The sequence below is a fragment of the Branchiostoma lanceolatum genome, chromosome 2 (assembly GCF_035083965.1).
Source record: "Branchiostoma lanceolatum isolate klBraLanc5 chromosome 2, klBraLanc5.hap2, whole genome shotgun sequence".
In the NCBI taxonomy this organism is placed as follows: domain Eukaryota; kingdom Metazoa; phylum Chordata; class Leptocardii; order Amphioxiformes; family Branchiostomatidae; genus Branchiostoma; species Branchiostoma lanceolatum.
The window spans coordinates 38,424,642-38,431,096 of NC_089723.1; positions in this window are offsets into that span (position 1 = coordinate 38,424,642).

The following is a 6,455-nucleotide window of genomic DNA, read 5'->3' on the forward strand; positions in this document are numbered from 1 at the left end:
AAGTTGGTGAAGGACGTGGAGCACGGGAAAGACCCGCTTCAAGAGCGTAAGCTGTGCAGAGACTGTTCATTTATTTCTAAGATGTATATATAGAATACACATGGGGTAGTTCCGTATCGCCCGAGGTACCAGCCCGACCGCGGGTAGGATCGCCCGATGGCCGTAGGAGGGCTGGGACCGAGGGTGATGCGGAATACACCGTGTTGCATTTTATTTATGTCATACCCACCCGTATGAACCATATTTCAATGCGCAAGGCGCAAAACTTGAGGGAGCTTTGTGTCCTCGAGCACAAAACTATAACAACATTGATTTCAATCACCGAATCCGGTATTCGAATTTTCGACGGCGGCGCAACCGGCGCACTCGAAATGCATTCGAAATATTCTATGGAAGCCCGTGTGATACAACTCTAGAACTTCATGTGATACGGATTGTTATCACACGGTCCGGAACACCCGTATCAGGCCTAGGCATGAAGAAGCGTTACCTGTATAGCCGGGTTCGTTCGTTCGTTCGCTCGCTCGCTCGTTCGTTCGTTCGTTCGCTCGCTCGTTCGTTCGTTCGTTCGTTCGTTCGTTCGTACGTTCGTTCGTTCAGACCCTTGTAGTGCATGGAGGCACATAGGGCAGCAAGTTTCCTTGCTGTTTCAGTAGCAGAGTATATTCTCGCAGGGTATATTTCACGTCCCTTCCGAAAGACGTGTACACTTCCTCTATGCTTAAAGATCGATCGTCAACACTTATTGTTGTTGCTACTCTTACTTAGGTAAGAAAATAGAGAAGAGAATCAAAGACGACGCCGCCAGGATACTCTCACTGTCTCCGGAGGAGCAAGGAGAAGGTTAGTTTTGCTCATCTTGTGGGGTTGTCTGAAAAGAGTTAAGTCCCTGTCACACTTGTGCGTATATGCAAGCCCAAATGAGTTGCGTATTAATATGTTTTTGGTTTAAGTTAAGTTTGCAGCCGAAGAAGTAATTTCTTTGGTTTGATAACTAGACTGCTCAGCGGTGGGACAGAGTAGAAAACAACTTCCTCCTCGCAAAATTTACTTAAACCAAAAAAATGTTACTGCGGAACTCATACGCACTTGAATATACGCACAGGTGTGACAGGACCCTAAGATAATGAGATGCAGCTGGGAGGAGGTACGGCGGGGAGCAGCAAACAAAAATCAAGGTGGAAAACAATGACGACCCGCCTCAGTATGAATCGAACGGCGGCTGAAAAACTACCCTGGGAGACCAGACACCGTATATCGGCGCGCCACCGAGCACCGCACGCGCGCCCAAGCTTTCCCGTCCCACCCTCCCGCTGCCCCCGAAGACCGACCCCGCCCCACTCTGCGCTGTAAACCCAAGCGTATTCGGCTAGCGGAGCTTGGGTTTACAGCGGAGAGTGGGGCGGGGTCGGTCTTCGGGGGGCAGCGGGAGGGTGGGCCGGGAAAGCTTGGGCGCGCGTGTGGTGCCTGGTGGCGCGCCGATATACGGTGTCTGGTCTCCCAGGGTAGCTGAAAACTGAATTGTGGAAAGTGCTTTGTAACCAGCATCATATGAATCAGGCAGTGTGTGTCTTGTGAGTTGTACTCAAGGTTACAGCTACTCAAGGAACTGGACAGAATTTGTAAACGATCAGACGTCTCAGACAGTATCAGCTGTCTTTCGTCAATGACTAAGCGAAAATCCGGATTAAGAATATACTTACCAAACAATGAAGGCTAAAGCCCCAGTCACACTTGTGCGTACACCCGTTGCATGTGAGTTGCGCATTGACATTTTTTCCACACGCCGCCGTGCGCACAAGACGCATCTCACAAGCATCTCAATCGATTTGTGTTAGGGCCCTGTCACACTTGTGCGTATATGCATGTGCGCGTGAGTTGCGCATTAACATTTTGTTGGTTTAAGTAAGGTTTGCGGGGAAATAGCTGTTTTCTACTTTGACCCACCGTTGTGCAGCCTAGTGATCGAACCTAAGAAATCACTTATTCGGCTGCAAACTTAACCTAAACCAAAAACATGTTAATACGCAACTCATGCGGACTTGTATATACGCACACGTGTGACAGGGGCTTAAGTTTGATGCACGCCGGCATACGCACAACACGGCCCAGTGGGCATAATAGTTTGGGGTATGAACGAAATTACGCTAATACGATAGTCATACGTTGTAAATTTTTTTCTCGATTATTTTGATGTATGTGTGAGGCACATCCAACATATGAATAATGAAATGTGAGCCACACATTCGTCAAAATAATCGTAAATTACCACAACTGTTGTGCGTACGGCTGCGTATCTAATTTGACCATACGCAACTCACACACAACGGGTATACGCTGAAGTGTGACAGGGCCCCAACATAGGTAAATACGTATTATCTTGTTACAGTCAGATGGGGCTAATCGTGTATTTCAGAGTCTTTTTTGATAACTAAGTAATCTTGAAAATATATTTTACCTATTTGTTTTGGGCTTGTGAGTGTTGGCACATCTATAGATATATTCTTGTCTGCTAGTGTAATCGAGTCTCTTGAAATCTGTAATTTTGATATTAGCTGTTGCAAGAGTGAAACACCTCTCTGTCTAATAATTTTCGTTTAAATCAATTAAAAAGAAATATGGACAAATTATTACGTCAAATATATGAGATTAGGGTTTCAACAAAGACAACATTGAAGTTAAAACCAACGTTAAAGTCAATCTACTACCCCTTTTCAGAAGAGTTTCAGAAACACCAATTGTTTGTTTGTTTGTTTGTTTGTTTGTTTACTTGATAGAAAAAAGCCGGTTCTACGCAGAGTACGGAGCAGAAACCGGAGAGAAAGTGTTCGAAGCACTCGAAGTCATCCACCAAGAGGCAGTGAAGAAAGGTAAGAAGTGAATCTTTAGCGGTCTCGTGATCCCAATATCTAGCTACATGCAGGACACTCCTTGTGGTAGTGATTGTTTTATTTCATAAAAAATATCACAGTTTCGCAGTGCGCGAAACACGTGCACTGAACTGGGAATACAACCAGTGGAATACAACTGATTGATTGACTCGTGGCATTGTCAAACTTCTTACAGTTATTCACAATTAATCATCAACATTTTCAAGGGTTGAAAAGAATTGTATGGACAGAATTTTTACTTAAACATTGCGATTATATACAGGTACAGTAGAATCCGCTTAACTGCACACCCCATTTGGCAGCGTATTTGGTGCAATTATCCGGCTGGTGCAATTATACGAAATTGCCCAGATGGACCGGTAGTACACTGTATCTTACAGATGGTGAATAGTTTATAAACCTCGGTGTGCTGTATGAACTCGTTAGTACGCATTTAGATGTTAGAAAGCTTTCGTTATATATATGTATACAAGTACACCGTAGATTCCACCTCTTGTTAGGGCCACGTTTATGTATTAAAACAGTAAATTTCAAATTATCAGGAAATACATCTCAGGACACAGTGAGTGAAATCAGTAAGCGCCAGAGAGGCCCCTGTCATGTTTGGACCATTAGACTGTGTACTTCATGGTACTTGAATTACTGTACTACGTATCCAGTGGGTACATATGGTTAGATGACTTAGATCAGTGACAGACCATTCTCCATATAGCATAGCCGAACCCGCGTATACATCATTCGGGTGAATGTTTCTAGGACGCGGATTCAGCTCTGCCAAAAAAGAATGTGACAGATGATCACGTCAGCACCGTACCCTCAAAAGCGACTGCTATGTCCGTCCACGCGTCTGTAGCCCTTGCCTAGTCGCTATGCGGTTTCCGACTAGATCTGAGAACTGCGACTAGATGTACGTTAAGACGCCGGTATTTCATTATTGCAGCAGTATGTGAATATAGCGCTGCCGCGAACCTAAAACCGCCGACAACACCCCATGTCATCCTTAACGCGAAATCAAATCCCCGCGAACTTAAATACATTCATAGTGATAAGTCAGTGTACAGGTAGAGGCCAATTTTTATTGAGTACAGCATGCTGTCTGCCAAAACGCAACACCGCCTTTGGCAGGCGTGCGTCTCTTTATGGTGACGACCCGGCCCCGTGACCCGCCCGGGACCTCCCATACGATCGCTATCAACGAACGTGATTGTCAATGGAGACCACCTCCTTTTGTTAGTGAAAACAATTTTAGACATATTGGCGGTATTGCGCCTCTACATGGGCACTTATCGGCTCATTTGTACCGCGTTTGCCGATTTTTAGCGCACCTTTTTAGTCAACTTGTCGAGGATTTTTGAAAAATTTTGGTGCAGTTATCCGGCATTGGTGACAATGCGCCGTGCAGATATGCGGAGTCACTAACAATGCAGTGAATGGGAACCGGTTTGGGATTTTGGGATTCGGTGCAGTTAAATGGAATGTGCGTTTATCCGAGGTGCAATTAAGTGGCTTCTACTGTAGTAACAATAAAGATGCATTTGTTTATACTATACTTAAAACTGCGTCATTTTCTATTACTAGATACATGTACTAGTAGCTACCTACATCCCTCATTATGAGAATGAAAGTATATATCAATTGCAAAGGGTGTCGGAGAGAAAATATTTTCAAGAAGATGATTCATTATTTAGAAACGATTTAAATTTTTTTCTCTATTTCCTTCTGCTTGGATTCAACCCCTTTTAGTTTTGTTTGTTTTGTGTGTTTTTTTTTTCGAACAATGAATCTAAGAACTAAGTCAACCCGATATCTATGTTTAAAGAGGCCATCCTAATTTCTCCACGTTTACAGACAAAAAGAAAACTATTCCCCTCTTAAAATCACAAGACCCACACATTACAGAAAAAGTGGGATCATTCGTCTTCCACTGTCTTGGAAAAAGAAGTCGAACCCAATAAGTTAGAATTTAGTGTCAGTATTTAGACTAGAAAAGTCACATGTATTGCTGTTACCAATTGTCTGTCATGTTCGTCCTTTCATGTTACATGTGCCTGCAATTAGCCTACGGGCAAGAACTTGCAATAAACTTTATTATGTTTTTGTAGCTGCTGCTTCCAAAGTCGCCCATCAGGAGCTACAGTAAGCGGCCGCTGCTACCAGTTAAAAGCGAAAGCAAGACACCAACGGTACTTTGGCTTTCAAGATAGACCCAAACCTGTACTACTGACCATCTCTACATAAGGAACGGCACCTGGCCATTGATATACAGTCAAACCTGTACAAGTGACCACCTCTACATAAGGACCACCTGGCTATTGGTATATAGTCAAACCTGTACAAGTGACCACCTCTACATAAGGACCACCTGGCCATTGATATATAGACAAACCTGTGCTTGTGACCACCTCTACATAAGGACCACCTGGCCATTGATATACAGTCAAACCTGTACAAGTGACCACGTCTACATAAGGACCACCTGGCCATTGATATATAGACAAACCTGTACAAGTGACCATCTCTACATGAGGACCACCTGGCCATTGATATATAGACAAACCTGTACAAGTGACCATCTCTACATAAGGACCACCTGGCCATTGATATATACACAAACCTGTACAAGTGACCATCTCTACATGAGGACCACCTGGCCATTGATATATAGACAAACCTGTACAAGTGACCATCTCTACATAAGGACCACCTGGCCATTGATATATAGACAAACCTGTACAAGTGGCCATCTCTACATGAGGACCACCTGGCAATTGATATACAGTCAAACCTGTACAAGTGTCGCCTCTACATAAGGACACCTGGCCATTGATATATAGACAAACCTGTACAAGTGACCATCTCTACATGAGGACCACCTGGCAATTGATATACAGTCAAACCTGTACAAGTGTCGCCTCTACATAAGGACACCTGGCCATTGATATATAGACAAACCTGTACAAGTGACCATCTCTACATAAGGACCACCTGGCCATTGATATACAGTCAAACCTGTACAAGTGACCATCTCTACATGAGGACCACCTGGCCATTGATATATAGACAAACCTGTACAAGTGACCATCTCTACATAAGGACCACCTGGCCATTGATATATAGACAAACCTGTACAAGTGGCCATCTCTACATGAGGACCACCTGGCAATTGATATACAGTCAAACCTGTACAAGTGTCGCCTCTACATAAGGACACCTGGCCATTGATATATAGACAAACCTGTACAAGTGACCATCTCTACATGAGGACCACCTGGCAATTGATATACAGTCAAACCTGTACAAGTGTCGCCTCTACATAAGGACACCTGGCCATTGATATATAGACAAACCTGTACAAGTGACCATCTCTACATAAGGACCACCTGGCAATTGATATATAGACAAACCTGTACTACTGACCACTTCTACACGAGAACCACCTGGTCTTTGATATTTAATTGAATAAAACATTCATGATGGTGTACACGTTTCCCAGTGGTAATATATTCATAAGTAAGAGAAATAAAAAAAAGAAATAAAACAGCTCAAGCATGCCCGGGAATACGA